The 16157-nt window shown below is 43.8% G+C and overlaps 5 non-coding genes across 5 annotated transcripts; all 5 read right to left on the bottom strand.

The window, feature by feature from the left end:
• Positions 1-478: 478 nt before the first annotated feature.
• On the bottom strand, positions 479-669 carry LOC147145238 (U2 spliceosomal RNA). The gene has a single exon (XR_015087622.1). It is a non-coding gene; the product is annotated as a U2 spliceosomal RNA (small nuclear RNA).
• Positions 670-2284: 1615 nt separating this feature from the next.
• Positions 2285-2448, bottom strand: LOC147145237 (U1 spliceosomal RNA). The gene has a single exon (XR_015087669.1). It is a non-coding gene; the product is annotated as a U1 spliceosomal RNA (small nuclear RNA).
• Positions 2449-5383: 2935 nt separating this feature from the next.
• LOC147145236 (U2 spliceosomal RNA) lies at positions 5384-5569 on the bottom strand. Its single transcript, XR_015087646.1, has one exon. It is a non-coding gene; the product is annotated as a U2 spliceosomal RNA (small nuclear RNA).
• A 7009-nt stretch (positions 5570-12578) lies between these two features.
• On the bottom strand, positions 12579-12742 carry LOC147145235 (U1 spliceosomal RNA). The gene has a single exon (XR_015087678.1). It is a non-coding gene; the product is annotated as a U1 spliceosomal RNA (small nuclear RNA).
• A 2952-nt stretch (positions 12743-15694) lies between these two features.
• Positions 15695-15885, bottom strand: LOC147145234 (U2 spliceosomal RNA). Its single transcript, XR_015087618.1, has one exon. It is a non-coding gene; the product is annotated as a U2 spliceosomal RNA (small nuclear RNA).
• Between the last annotated feature and the right edge of the window lie 272 nt (positions 15886-16157).

Below are 16157 nucleotides of genomic sequence, written 5' to 3'. Positions count from 1 at the left end.
GTGCTTCACTTCTACCAAGAATTCAAAGCGGGAATTGTCCCAGCCCCCATGCTTCACTTCCTGTTTCTTTGTGTGGTCAGGAACATAAATTTACGCTGCTGACATCGAGTGGTGTAACAGCATTTTAATAAAATTTGAAGTATGACAAATATCCTTGTTTACTTTAGCTCTTTTTGGAGTAGCGTGGGCAGAGCAAGACAATGTTTTCTTATGGTGGGAAACAAAGGTCTTTCTTGATAAAACTATGACTTTGTATTCTTTTAATTGTTTTTCTATCTTGAAAGGGAAAAAGATTAAAATAAAATACTAAACTATATCCTCCTGAAATGATATTGCAAACTTTCAACATCAGAAGTCTTGCCTTCACTTCTTAGGATACTGCGACCTGGGGCATTCGTAATCATGAGTATTGGCTGCAATGACCGAAACACCACCGTGAAACGTCAGACCAAGTTTAATGCTTGTCGTTAACCAGCAGCGGGGGTGCACCATTCCTGGAGATACTGCAATACCAGGTCAATGCATGGAGTGGACGGAGCAAGCCCCTTTTCCATCTCCCAGATCCAAAAATCAATTTAATATGTAGTCCCCAGATAGGAGACGTATCAGATATTAAACTGATAAGAACAGATACTACACTTGATCTTAGCCAAAAGGCCGAGAAGCGATAACTACATATCGGCACAGGGGTCCACTTCATTCCCGACCGGATGAGCTACAGTGACGGTGACAAACGTCAAATAGCCATAACAAACACATTTACAGCCCAAACAACAACTACACGCATTTTAGGTAATGACTAGTGCAACTGTGTTGTTTTTGCCCGCCTGCAAATGAAACGAAAGCTGAGCAATTGCTGGGTACTTTGGGTTATGTGGCCCAAAGTGTCCAATAGCAAAGCAGCAATACACGTGTCGTGGACATGTCTGGTGGACACTAATTTTGCTTGCGCTGAACCCAATGATAAGTTTAGGGCTGCACGATAAATCGAAATTTAATCGACGTCGAGGTTTGACCTGGCGCAATAATCCAATCGCAAGAAAGTGTCATTTTATATTCAAAAATGTATTTTTTTCCTCCCCTTTGGTGTTTGAGTGATAGACGTATTAGCCAACCAGAATTGTCGATGCTCGGGTTTGAATGGTACTGGCCAATCTATGGGGTCATTATTGAAGCAAAACCATTTACAAATGCGCATTTCAATCCATAAATGTGTCAAAAAAATCATATCCGTAAACACAGTCACAAATGCCTATTGAGCATCCACAAATGCGTATTGAGAGTTTACCAGAGCTGGGCATTAGACCATTTTTTGTCTGTCCGGCCGCGACCCTCCACCCTTGACTTGGGTACCCTTACGGCCGCGACCCCTCGGCCATATTCATAAACATTGTCGGCCCCGTTCCGCCCTCCGACCAAAAAACAAAGCATCCACAATTGACATCTCCGCGGGAGAAATGCTCTAACGGCAGAGGCTTTTTAAAGATCATTAGCTGACTAATTTACAATTTGAACCCGCTGTGGACACGCTTCAATCTCGCCAGTAGTACTTAGCCAACGTGCGTGTGCTTACTTGCATTGCGAGCCCCGGGCTCGATTTATCGTATAATTATTTGGGTCAAACAGCAGCCAGAAGTCGTAGTCAAGTTACTTATTTATCTTACACACGTCCCCTCCTTCAAAATAAAAGCATTCCAGCAAACCACTATACACAGCTGCTTGGCTATGGCGTATTTCACAATGCGTTAGTCATGTTAATCAATGTGGCATTTGTTTGTGTAAGAAGAGACGTGCAACAACAACGTGCGTTCAAGCGTGTTTGTGTTTCCTTATTTTCACATCACGTAACCCGCGCCTCCCACCTACAACTGGGGCATACTATTACAAGAGGAGGCGGGGGGTGCTGAGGGGCAATACCACAATCCCTATAACATCAGTTGTCGCTCGCGTCGACGCGGGAGTAGAAAGAAGCCTAAAAAGAAGCCTTTCACCGAGTAGGCTGAGATTAAATTCCGCCGCCCCGCGAGCACGTCACACCCATGAGGGCCGATTAGTGGGCCCGACTAAAAGCCACTTGCTTAGTCCAGCTATTTTTTAAAAATTTGTCAGCCGACACCAACCACCCCCTGGCCCAAAAAATGGGCATCCGGCGGGGCCTGAGGGTCCGTTTGACAAAATGGTTATGCCACAATTACTATGTGACAGATGTATCCTACGATGCGCATCATGAAGAAGAAGAAGAAGAAGAAGAAATTGACAGGTGTGTTGATTTTGACAAAGTTATCAGGGGATAGCGCGAACGCAGTCCCCCACTACCAGAAATTGTGCAGTCGAGATTCCCACATTTGGGGAATTCGCAGAGGTCAGCACAGCCAGAGTGCAATGGCTGAGCCTCACCCTGGGTGAACCACCTTCTTGATCATGGTATCTCCCCTGCCAGGTAAGTATGAGTTGTCCTACTCACCAAGGACAACCTCTTTCGCACACACAGCTTCTTCAGTCACGGCTCATCTGCGAGACACGTGTCGACACATACGCACACATTCACACTGGATGATGCCTCACTCTTCCACCGGTTTAACCCTCCTGCGGTATTTGACCATTTCTTGGATATTTCAGATCAAAGAATTTTACATCAAAGCCAAAGCATAAAAAAAATAACACGAGGGAGCTGAACTTTCACCCAGATGGTCAGAACATGCCGAAGTTCAAAATGGCACCATGCTGTCATTTTTAAAATGAGTCCTGCATGAGTTAGCTGGTTTCATTGTTTTAACTACGCAGGACGTATTTTGCCATTTTTTGTCCCATTGACTCCCATTATACAGCATGGTTTTGGACTTACTGTAAACCTGGTGTGTTTTCGTGCATTTTCAATGAATACCCGATGAGTACATTGTGTGACGGGTCTACTAAACCGTGAAAATCGAAAATTGGAGTTTAGAGTGTTAACAGCCTTAATCCACCATGTGGCGCTAAAGGACAACTAATGATTTTGCTTCGAGATGACGTATGTGCTTGTGGCATGAGTTTGCGTGAGTCGATTTGTTGTGTGTGTGCGTGCGTGCACATACAGGAATATACACTCACGTACACGTGCCTCAGCCGTGCGCGCGTGTGCAAGTGAAAACGCGCGCTCATATTGGAAAATGAAAATGCTGTATGCAAATGAGATCTCATTACTTTGGCTGGTGTATGCGCTGTGGGAGTGGCGCTCCATGCAGAAAAAGCTGTATTGTGATTGACAAGAAACGTACGCGCGTGCGTGCGTGCGCGAGCGCGTGAGCGTGTGTGTGCGTGTGTGTTTGTGAGATGAATGGGACAGTTATGACAAAGAGTGTTTTAGTGAAGTAAGAGTACTTATCAAATGTTCATGTGTGGATATGAAAGTGTGCGCGTGCATGTGCGTGCGTGCACGTGCACATGCACGGACGTTCACGCGCACTCAAGACTTTCAGGCTGTGTACGTGTGTCTGCTTACATCAGCCCACAGACTTATACTGTGCAGTGAGAGTTTATGAGTCCCATTCTAAATCATGATTTTTGATGCATTGTAAACCTGATGTGTTTTCGTGCATTTTTCAATGATTACCGAATGAAACTATTGTGTGACGAGTGCACTACGCAGCCAAAGTATAAAATTAGTGTTGAGAGTGTGAACAGCCCTAATCCTCCAGGTGGCGCCAAGATAAGAACCTTCTGATTATGCTGGGGTCATCCCAGTAGCGTTTCTGCTTCCGGGGTGACATTGGCTGCCATTTGCTAAATTTTGCTTTGCCTTTTGCTGTGCCTTTTCAGACGTGTGTAAGTACACGCACATACGTTCACACGCGCCAGCCGTGCACGTGTGCAAAGGAATACGTGCGGTTGTGCTGGAGCTTAGAGGAATTTCACTTTAGGGGTTTGGCGGATGTCTTAACTACTTCATTATTTGTACCAAATTCAAATGATGTGTAGAGAGAGCGAGAGGGAACCAAATGAACATTAGAATTTATTAACAATTGACTATTAATGACAAACAATTGGTTATTAATGAGTTGAGCCCCCGAATTAGTTAAATAATAAAATGTTCTGGCCAACGTTGCCGCGGTTACTGGAGGTTCTCCGCCGGCGAGTGAGCGAGTGCAACTGCTGCCGAACGTCGGGGAGGAGCTCCGCTGTCGGGGGCGGCCGACCGTTGTGACGACGGTGGACTCCGAAGACGCTGCCCAATCCAGCCGAGGCTCACAGCCTGCGCCTGCAGACGTGAAGACGTGCAGTGAGAACTTTAACAAAACGCACTTGTTGACTGAATGGTTCAGGGAATTTTGAAGGAAAAGAAAGCCAAAAATATTTTTTTAATTATATCAACTACAACCACGGCAAAGAGACTGTTGACCACCTGGACTAGTTGTCAGAGTTTGTTGTGATCAGATAGGATGGATAGATAGATAGGATGGATTGATAGATAGATAGATAGATAGATAGATAGATAGATAGATAGATAGATAGATAGATAGATAGATAGATAGATAGATAGATAGATAGATAGATAGATAGATAGATAGATAGATAGATAGATAGATAGATAGATAGATAGATAGATAGATAGATAGATAGAGAGAGAGAGAGATAAAGAGATAGATAGATAGATGGATAGAAACTATATATGTATGGAAGATAGAGAGAGAGAGATGGATAAAGAGAGAGATAGATAGATAGATGGATAGAAACTATATATGTATGGATTTGTCTGGTGCCACTGAACATTTTGAAAGTGAGAAAATATTCAGAAAAGATTGTGTCCATTTTTTGGTCAAAATACCGCAAGAGGCAGAAGGGTTGAATAGTATCGTTCAGTCAGTACATTACCTAAACCATTAGGAATGAGGTAAAATGAATCTGCAAAAACATTCCCATCATGCCTTGCTTCACTTCTACCAAGAATTCAAAGCGGGAATTGTCCCAGCCCCCATGCTTCACTTCCTGTTTCTTTGTGTGGTCAGGAACATAATTTTACGCTGCTGACATCGAGTGGTGTAACAGCATTTTAATAAAATTTGAAGTATGACAAATATCCTTGTTTACTTTAGCTCTTTTTGGAGTAGCGTGGGCAGAGCAAGACAATGTTTTCTTATGGTGGGAAACAAAGGTCTTTCTTGATAAAACTATGACTTTGTATTCTTTTAATTGTTTTTCTATCTTGAAAGGGAAAAAGATTAAAATAAAATACTAAACTATATCCTTCTGAAATGATATTGCAAACTTTCAACATCAGAAGTCTTGCCTTCACTTCTTAGGATACTGCGACATGGGGCATTCGTAATCATGAGTATTGGCTGCAAAGACCGAAACACCACCGTGAAACATCAGACCAAGTTTAATGCTTGTTGTTAACCAGCAGAGGGGGTGCACCATTCCTGGAGATACTGCAATACCAGGTCGATGCATGGAGTGGACGGAGCAAGCCCCTTTTCCATCTCCCAGTTCCAAAAATCAATTTAATATATAGTCCCCAGATAGGAGACGTATCAGATACTAAACTGATAAGAACAGATTTTTTCTTTTGAACAAGTTTTATTGTTACAATGGACAAATGTTAGTCACATCTCTCCAATATGGAGCACAGCTCTATTCACAAAACAACATGTTCAAACAATATCCTTGTTAGCTTAAAAGTCATCATGTTAACCTTAATAATACCAGGTAAACTATGCATAATATACTGAAATTTAAAAGACAGATTAGATAGAACATATCGAGCCTGTTGTACAGAAGCGTAGTGTCCTTAGTAATTGGGACCTCATCCTACCCTTTCAAACAGCATTCCTCCGGTCCTCTCAGGGCGCCCATAGGAGTTCCTCACCCCTCTTGTTCCTTTTCAGCAGTCTCTCCCGGTGAACCAGACCGTCGCTGCCAAGACCTTTTATGTGTAGCTTCGGTTCCCTCCTCCGGGTGGGCACAGACGACTCTTCTTGGTGGCTGCGTCCTTGGCCTGCCGCCAGCAGCTGTCAGGGTAGCTGCGGCCATTCGGAGCACAGCCACAGGGGGGGTCTGTCTGTGTCTCCTTACCAGCAAGTTTCTGGAGGTCCAGATGGCGTCTTTGATGGCGGCGAGGGTGAGCCACTGCTTTTCAAAGTGTTCTTTAGTGTTTTCCAACTGGCTCACCCCATAGAGCACAAGCTGTGCGTTTAATGCCTCCCTTGCTGGCAAGTCCGGGAATTGTAGGTGGCCGGCTGTCGCCCACAGGTCTACAGCAGCACTGCACTCCCAGAGGAGGTGCCTCACCGACTCGTGGGCGCCACAACCAGGTCGGGGGCAATTTGAAGACGCTGACATTCCTCGGGAGTGCATAACGGACCTCACCGGGAGAATTTCATGGGCCACCATCCATGACAGGTCCCGAAGTCTGTTTGAGAGGGCAGGATGGTTGACATTGCGCCAAACCGTTGTGGGCTCACCAAATGCGAGGCCGGGAACTGGACTCACTGCTTCCCGCTTCTGCACAACAGAGATAAGAGATCTGTGATTTTTTAAAACATGACACTCTTCTTTTTCCAACTCAAACTTTCTTAAAAAATTCCTGATAAAAGAATAAAATGGTGGCAGATTAAAAGACACAGGGATTTTATGATCAGTCGGTATTAATTTTAGTTTCCGGAGGTATGAACCCATCCAGAAACGTGTCATTGCTTGACTCTTCTGGGCACTTGATGGTTCAAGCGCATTTCTCAGGTGCAGGGCTACATATTGGCTCCCCAAGAAGAGATGGAGGTCCGGCACTCCTTTTCCTCCATTTTCCTTGGTTTTCTTCATGGTGTCTCTTTTCAGTCTCTCCCACTTGGAGCCCCAGATAAAATGAAAGAAGGCGCGGTCCAAATCTAAAAGCACATTTCTTGTTGGGGTAAAAACAGAACTGGTCAATAAAAGCAAGGGTAGAATAACAGCTTTTATAATTAAAACTTTCCCCTCTATAGTCAGGTCTCTCAGCCCCCAAAAACCAAGTCTTTTTCTCACTTTCCCTATCACGTCACCCCAGTTTGTTTCCCCGCCCCCATCTTTGCCAAATTTGATCCCAAGTATTCTCTGGTCCGTTTGTATCAGTGTCAGGGGTAGTCCTGTCTTTTCTGTCGCGGTCCACGGTCCATAAAATTGTGCTTGGGTCTTAGCTCTATTGAGTTTTGACCCAGAGGCCCTTCCGTACCAGTCAGTCAAGTCCAAGGCCCTTGTCACAGATAAAAGATCTGAACACAGGATGTTAAAATCGTCCATGTACAAGATGCACTTTGTTGTAAGTCCTCCACCCCCAGGGATACTCACCCCCTTAATCATTTTGTCCCGTCTCAAAATCTGTGCCAGTGGTTCTATGCATAAAACATAGAGGAGAGCAGATAAGGGACAGCCTTGACGCACACCTGAGTTAATCTGGACTGCTTTTGTCAAATTCCCATTAACCATGAATTTGCTGCTAATGTTCTGATACAGCAGTTCCACCCACCCTATAAACCTTTGGGGAAGACCCAATTTTTTCAATAGCCTAAAGAGGTATTGATGTGAAACTCGGTCGAAGGCCTTCTCAAAGTCCAAGTTTAAGATTACTAACCGCATATTTCTGTCTCTTGTGTAGCAAATTGTGTCACGGATCAGCGTGAGGCTGTCTGTGATCTTCCTACCCGCTATGGCACAGGTTTGATCAGGGTCGATCAATTCGTCCAGTAAGACAGACAAACGCATAGCTAAAAGTTTACTAAAAAGTTTGCAATCAACATTTAAAAGCGTAATGGGTCGCCAGTTACCAAGGTCAGTCTTGTCTCCCTTTTTGTGCAATAGTGCGACTATCCCTACTCTGAAGCTATCTGGTAGTCGTCTTGTTTTGTCCAACTCATTAAAAACAGTGATTAAATCTGGTGCCAACAAGTCCCAAAAGGTCAAATAGAACTCAAGGCAGAGGCCGTCCTCTCCTGGAGACTTTGCTTTTTTGAATTGTCTTACACATTTATTTATTTCCTCTCGGGTAAAATCTTGAGTTAATAGCAATTTGTCAGTCACGGTTTTCTCAATGAAATGTAATACTTCTGACATTGTCTCTAATTGAGTATCTTTCTTGTCATACAGTCTCTGGTAGTAAGTTTCGACTTCCTGGTTTATTTCACTGCTAATTTCCGTTATCACTCCATTTCCTTTTTGCAGCTTGAAGATACCCCCACCCTTGCTCATAATTTTTTTGAAGAAATACCTGGTACATTTTTCTCCTTCCTCTATTTCTTTTTCTTTGCTCCTTAATATTACGCCTCTACTTTTGATATTTGCTAGAAGTCTCAGTTCCTTTTTGACCTGTTTAATTTCCTCATTAAAATTAATGCCCTTTTGTGATAAATTAAAATACCTTTGTAGTCTGTTTTGCAGGCCCAGCATGTGTTTCATTTCCTTCCTTCTTTTTTCCTTACCTGCTCTTTTAAAAAAGCTCTGAGTTCTTAGCTTTATCATTTCCCACCACTGTGCCCTCGATTCGTACAAGTCTTGAAGTGTTTGCCAGTCCTTGTACTGCTCCCTGTATTTAGCAACCAAGGCCTCATCCTCCAGCAGGGAGCAGTTCATCTTCCACAGTCCTCCTCCAATGGTGACACCAGAAGGCGGTGAAAGAGTACATGACAGTACTAGGTGGTCTGAGAAGAAAACAGGCGTTAATCTAGCATCCGTCGGTGGCCAACCACGTGTAAATATGTAGTCTATGCGAGAGGCTCTGGTGCTATCACTACTGAACCACGTGAAGCCCTCCTCTCTTGGATGCATGGTTTTAAAACAATCGACTAATTTAAAAACCCGACACATGTCATTCAGTAAAACAGATGTTTTGTCCACTTTAAAATCCTCCCCAGCTCCCTTTCTATCCCTTATATTTAAAACACTATTAAAATCCCCTCCTATAATTAATGGTGCGCGACCTAGCATGTGGGGCTGCAGGTTTTCTAAAAGTTCATACCTATCATGTTTATCATTAGACCCATAAATATTTAAAAGGTTAAAATCCTGTCCTATAAATGTTAGGTGTGCGAACAGTGCTCGTCCATTTTCCACCACCGTGCTCCTTTTAACCTCAATTTGGGAATTGTTTATTAAAATGGCCACCCCGTCATTTCGATTTTCATTTGAGCCACTCCATAATGATGGGTGTGGCCACATTTCCTCCCACTGTTTGTAATTTCTTAAAAAAGGTAGACCACATTCTTGGATTAAAAACACATCAGACTTAATAGTTTTTAAAAAGGACAAGACGTTCTGGGCTCTAATCCTTGATTTCACACTTCTAACATTTATAGTTGAGAATGTGAGAGTTGCAGGTATGATTTAAAATTAAAACACAAAAGGGAGTATTAAAACCGTCCATTAAGTTATTTCTCGAGACTGCAGTTCCTCCTTCATATGTACGGCAGGAGAGTTGGGTACATGATCATTTCTCCGAGAAACTTTTGGTGATGGTTTCTCACGCAACCTTAAATTCATGGTATTGTGACTTTTGGGCGTTGATTGCAATTTAATATTTAAAAAGGAGAGCTCATTTGGTGTGCTGCAGGGGAAAACTCTGGGCTCATCCACCTCACTGTCTGAGCTCCAAAGCTTTCCCCTCTTCTCTAAAGTCAAAGGGGACTCAGAAGACCTTTCAGATGCTAGCCTTTTGGATTTTTGTGCACAAGGGATCTGAGTGTCCTCACTGTCAGTCTGCTGTAAGATGGCTTCACTTGATTCGCTTGTGGGCGGGTCTTGCAACATGCCACTTTCTTCTGAGCTCCCTGTTGGTGGAGCCAATACATGCCCCTCCCCCTCCTCACCTGTTTCCTCTACTCCAATGACAGGTTTTGGAGGGAGATTTGAATTTTCCTGATGACTTCCAATTTGTTTGTTGCTTTCATTTCCATTAAGCTGTGGAGCCGATACACACCCCTCCCCCTCCTCACCGGTTTCCTCTACCCCAATAACAGGTTTTGGAGGGAGATTTGAATTTTTCTGATGACTTTCAATTTGTTTGTTGCCTTCATTTCCATTAAGCTGTCCCATTTCTTTTCCGGCCTTCAATTTGTTGGCAAATGATTTTGGACAATTTCTGTAGAGGTGGTTTGATTCCCCACAGAGATTGCACTTTCTGCCATTGGTACATTCTTCAAAAGTATGCCCAATTACTCTACATTTCCCACAAATGATTTGCTCACATGCTTCTGCCAGGTGCCCGTGCTCACCACATTTGTGGCAGAGCTTGGGTTGACCTTGGTAGTGGATGTAGCCTCGGTTTTCGCCCAAGACTATCATGGATGGGAGATGTTTCAGGCCCTGGAAGCCCTGAGGGTCCTGCCATTGCTGGATGGGTACCCGCCAAGCGCAATTCCAAATGCCGTCCGCATCCCTCACCTTCACAGCCTGACCTTTTACCGCGCAATATCTACCCAGCCAAAAACAAATGTCGTCTGCGTTAACTGTCTCATTGAACATTCTGACAATAACTGTTTTGGCAGCATTATCAGTCAGTTTCTCAACGTTAAACACAGAAAACTGGGCTTTTACATTTTCAAACCGGGTCCAAAATTCTCGAAGGTTTGCAGCAGAATTAAAGCTAACATCAAATCCTTTACTAAACGGCAAAGTTATTATACAATTAAGCTCATTAGCTTTAAACTTTAAGGTCTGTTGGACATATTTCCTGGAGAAGTCCAACCTGGACATCCCCGGGGTCCCTCCACCAGTGTCCTTAAAGGTGAAGCGTACACTGTGGTACCTCCGCATGCCGGCATAAGTGGCCGACATGGTGGGAGGACCACAAAATTAAAGGAAAACAAACAACTTACCGTCAGCACCCGACCTAAGAAAAAAAAGCGATTTTCAACACAAACCGTTAGGACAATATATCCCCCTGTGAATTAGCTCTTTGCCACAACAGGCGTAGAACACACAACCAAAGGAGGTGATCGCAGACTTAGCCAAAAGGCCGAGAAGCGATAACTACATATCGGCACAGGGGTCCACTTCATTCCCGACCGGATGAGCTACAGTGACGGTGACAAACGTCAAATAGCCATAACAAACACATTTACAGCCCAAACAACAACTACGCGCATTTTAGGTAATGACTAGTGCAACTGTGTTGTTTTTGCCCGCCTGCAAATGAAACGAAAGCTGAGCAATTGCTGGGTACTTTGGGTTATGTGGCCCAAAGTGTCCAATAGCAAAGCAGCAATACACGTGTCGTGGACATGTCTGGTGGACACTAATTTTGCTTGCGCTGAACCCAATGATAAGTTTAGGGCTGCACGATAAATCGAAATTTAATCGACGTCGAGGTTTGACCTGGCGCAATAATCCAATCGCAAGAAAGTGTCATTTTATATTCAAAAATGTATTTTTTTCCTCCCCTTTGGTGTTTGAGTGATAGACGTATTAGCCAACCAGAATTGTCGATGCTCGGGTTTGAATGGTACTGGCCAATCTATGGGGTCATTATTGAAGCAAAACCATTTACAAATGCGCATTTCAATCCACAAATGTGTCAAAAAAATCATATCCGTAAACACAGTCACAAATGCCTATTGAGCATCCACAAATGCGTATTGAGAGTTTACCAGAGCTGGGCATTAGACCATTTTTTGTCTGTCCGGCCGCGACCCTCCACCCTTGACTTGGGTACCCTTACGGCCGCGACCCCTCGGCCATATTCATAAACATTGTCGGCCCCGTTCCGCCCTCCGACCAAAAAACAAAGCATCCACAATTGACATCTCCGCGGGAGAAATGCTCTAACGGCAGAGGCTTTTTAAAGATCATTAGCTGACTAATTTACAATTTGAACCCGCTGTGGACACGCTTCAATCTCGCCAGTAGTACTTAGCCAACGTGCGTGTGCTTACTTGCATTGCGAGCCCCGGGCTCGATTTATCGTATAATTATTTGGGTCAAACAGCAGCCAGAAGTCGTAGTCAAGTTACTTATTTATCTTCCACACGTCCCCTCCTTCAAAATAAAAGCATTCCAGCAAACCACTATACACAGCTGCTTGGCTATGGCGTATTTCACAATGCGTTAGTCATGTTAATCAATGTGGCATTTGTTTGTGTAAGAAGAGACGTGCAACAACAACGTGCGTTCAAGCGTGTTTGTGTTTCCTTATTTTCACATCACGTAACCCGCGCCTCCCACCTACAACTGGGGCATACTATTACAAGAGGAGGCGGGGGGTGCTGAGGGGCAATACCACAATCCCTATAACATCAGTTGTCGCTCGCGTCGACGCGGGAGTAGAAAGAAGCCTAAAAAGAAGCCTTTCACCGAGTAGGCTGAGATTAAATTCCGCCGCCCCGCGAGCACGTCGCACCCATGAGGGCCGATTAGTGGGCCTGACTAAAAGCCACTTGCTTAGTCCAGCTATTTTTTAAAAATTTGTCAGCCGACACCAACCACCCCCCGGCCCAAAAAATGGGCATCCGGCGGGGCCTGAGGGTCCGTTTGACGAAATGGTTATGCCACAATTACTATCTGACAGATGTATCCTACGATGCGCATCATGAAGAATAAGAAGAAGAAATTGACAGGTGTATTGATTTTGACAAAGTTATCAGGGGATAGCGCGAACGCAGTCCCCCACTACCAGAAATTGTGCAGTCGAGAGTCCCACATTTGGGGAATTCGCAGAGGTCAGCACAGCCAGAGTGCAATGGCTGAGCCTCACCCTGGGTGAACCACCTTCTTGATCATGGTATCTCCCCTGCCAGGTAAGTATGAGTTGTCCTACTCACCAAGGACAACCTCTTTCACACACACAGCTTCTTCAGTCACGGCTCATCTGCGAGACACGTGTCGACACATACGCACACATTCACACTGGATGATGCCTCACTCTTCCACCGGTTTAACCCTCCTGCGGTATTTGACCATTTCTTGGATATTTCAGATCAAAGAATTTTACATCAAAGCCAAAGCATAAAAAAAATAACACGAGGGAGCTGAACTTTCACCCAGATGGTCAGAACATGCCGAAGTTCAAAATGGCACCATGCTGTCATTTTTAAAATGAGTCCTGCATGAGTTAGCTGGTTTCATTGTTTTAACTACGCAGGACGTATTTTGCCATTTTTTGTCCCATTGACTCCCATTATACAGCATGATTTTGGACTTACTGTAAACCTGGTGTGTTTTCGTGCATTTTCAATGAATACCCGATGAGTACATTGTGTGACGGGTCTACTAAACCGTGAAAATCGAAAATTGGAGTTTAGAGTGTTAACAGCCTTAATCCACCATGTGGCGCTAAAGGACAACTAATGATTTTGCTTCGAGATGACGTATGTGCTTGTGGCATGAGTTTGCGTGAGTCGATTTGTTGTGTGTGTGCGTGCGTGCACATACAGGAATATACACTCACGTACACGTGCCTCAGCCGTGCGCGCGTGTGCAAGTGAAAACGCGCGCTCATATTGGAAAATGAAAATGCTGTATGCAAATCTCATTGCTTTCGCTGATGTATGCGCTGTGGGAGTGGCGCTCCATGCATAAAAAGCTGTATTGTGATTGACAAGAAACGTATGTGCATGCGTGCGTGCGCGAGCGCGTGAGCGTGTGTGTGCGTGTGTGCGTGTGTGTTTGTGAGATGAATGGGACAGTTATGACAAAGAGTATTTTAGTGAAATAAGAGTACTTACCAAATGTTCATGTGTGGATATGAATGTATGCGCGTGCATGTGCGTGCGTGCACGTGCACATGCACGGACGTTCACGCGCACTCAAGACTTTCAGGCTGTGTACGTGTGTCTGCTTACATCAGCCCACAGACTTATACTGTGCAGTGAGAGTTTATGAGTCCCATTCTAAATCATGATTTTTGATGCATTGTAAACCTGATGTGTTTTCGTGCATTTTTCAATGATTACCGAATGAAACTATTGTGTGACGAGTGCACTACGCAGCCAAAGTATAAAATTAGTGTTGAGAGTGTGAACAGCCCTAATCCTCCAGGTGGCGCCAAGATAAGAACCTTCTAATTATGCTGGGGTCATCCCAGTAGCGTTTCTGCTTCCGGGGTGACATTGGCTGCCATTTGCTAAATTTTGCTTTGCCTTTTGCTGTGCCTTTTCAGACGTGTGTAAGTACACGCACATACGTTCACACGCGCCAGCCGTGCACGTGTGCAAAGGAATACGTGCGGTTGTGCTGGAGCTTAGAGGAATTTCACTTTAGGGGTTTGGCGGATGTCTTAACTACTTCATTATTTGTACCAAATTCAAATGATGTGTAGAGAGAGCGAGAGGGAACCAAATGAACATTAGAATTTATTAACAATTGACTATTAATGACAAACAATTGGTTATTAATGAGTTGAGCCCCCGAATTAGTTAAATAATAAAATGTTCTGGCCAACGTTGCCGCGGTTACTGGAGGTTCTCCGCCGGCGAGTGAGCGAGTGCAACTGCTGCCGAACGTCGGGGAGGAGCTCCGCTGTCGGGGGCGGCCGACCGTTGTGACGACGGTGGACTCCGAAGACGCTGCCCAATCCAGCCGAGGCTCACAGCCTGCGCCTGCAGACGTGAAGACGTGCAGTGAGAACTTTAACAAAACGCACTTGTTGACTGAATGGTTCAGGGAATTTTGAAGGAAAAGAAAGCCAAAAATATTTTTTTAATTATATCAACTACAACCACGGCAAAGAGACTGTTGACCACCTGGACTAGTTGTCAGAGTTTGTTGTGATCAGATAGGATGGATAGATAGATAGGATGGATAGATAGATTAATAGAGAGATAGATAGATAGATAGATAGATAGATAGATAGATAGATAGATAGATAGATAGATAGATAGATAGATAGATAGATAGATAGATAGATAGATAGATAGATAGATAGATAGATAGATAGATAGATAGATAGATAGATAGATAGATAGATAGAGAGAGAGAGAGAGATAGATAAAGAGATGAATAGATAGATGGATAGAAACTATATATGTATGGAAGATAGAGAGAGAGAGATAGATAAAGAGAGAGATAGATAGATAGATGGATAGAAACTATATATGTATGGATTTGTCTGGTGCCACTGAACATTTTGAAAGTGAGAAAATATTCAGAAATGATTGTGTCCATTTTTTGGTCAAAATACCGCAAGAGGCAGAAGGGTTGAATAGTATCGTTCAGTCAGTACATTACCTAAACCATTAGGAATGAGGTAAAATGAATCTGCAAAAACATTCCCATCATGCCGTGCTTCACTTCTACCAAGAATTCAAAGCGGGAATTGTCCCAGCCCCCATGCTTCACTTCCTGTTTCTTTGTGTGGTCAGGAACATAAATTTACGCTGCTGACATCGAGTGGTGTAACAGCATTTTAATAAAATTTGAAGTATGACAAATATCCTTGTTTACTTTAGCTCTTTTTGGAGTAGCGTGGGCAGAGCAAGACAATGTTTTCTTATGGTGGGAAACAAAGGTCTTTCTTGATAAAACTATGACTTTGTATTCTTTTAATTGTTTTTCTATCTTGAAAGGGAAAAAGATTAAAATAAAATACTAAACTATATCCTTCTGAAATGATATCGCAAACTTTCAACATCAGAAGTCTTGCCTTCACTTCTTAGGATACTGCAACATGGGGCATTCGTAATCATGAGTATTGGCTGCAAAGACCGAAACACCACCGTGAAACGTCAGACCAAGTTTAATGCTTGTTGTTAACCAGCAGAGGGGGTGCACCATTCCTGGAGATGCTGCAATACCAGGTCGATGCATGGAGTGGACGGAGCAAGCCCCTTTTCCATCTCCCAGTTCCAAAAATCAATTTAATATATAGTCCCCAGATAGGAGACGTATCAGATATTAAACTGATAAGAACAGATACTACACTTGATCTTAGCCAAAAGGCCGAGAAGCGATAACTACATATCGGCACAGGGGTCCACTTCATTCCTGACCGGATGAGCTACAGTGACGGTGACAAACGTCAAATAGCCATAACAAACACATTTACAGCCCAAACAACAACTACACGCATTTTAGGTAATGACTAGTGCAACTGTGTTGTTTTTGCCCGCCTGCAAATGAAACGAAAGCTGAGCAATTGCTGGGTACTTTGGGTTATGTGGCCCAAAGTGTCCAATAGCAAAGCAGCAATACACGTGTCGTGGACATGTCTGGTGGACACTAAT

This window comes from Filicampus tigris, chromosome 7 (genome assembly GCF_054856515.1).
Source record: "Filicampus tigris isolate MCC_2025a chromosome 7, RoL_Ftig_1.0, whole genome shotgun sequence".
Taxonomy (NCBI): Eukaryota; Metazoa; Chordata; class Actinopteri; order Syngnathiformes; family Syngnathidae; genus Filicampus; species Filicampus tigris.
The sequence above is the reverse complement of the archived record's forward strand: the minus strand, read 5'-3'. Positions and strand labels throughout refer to the sequence as shown.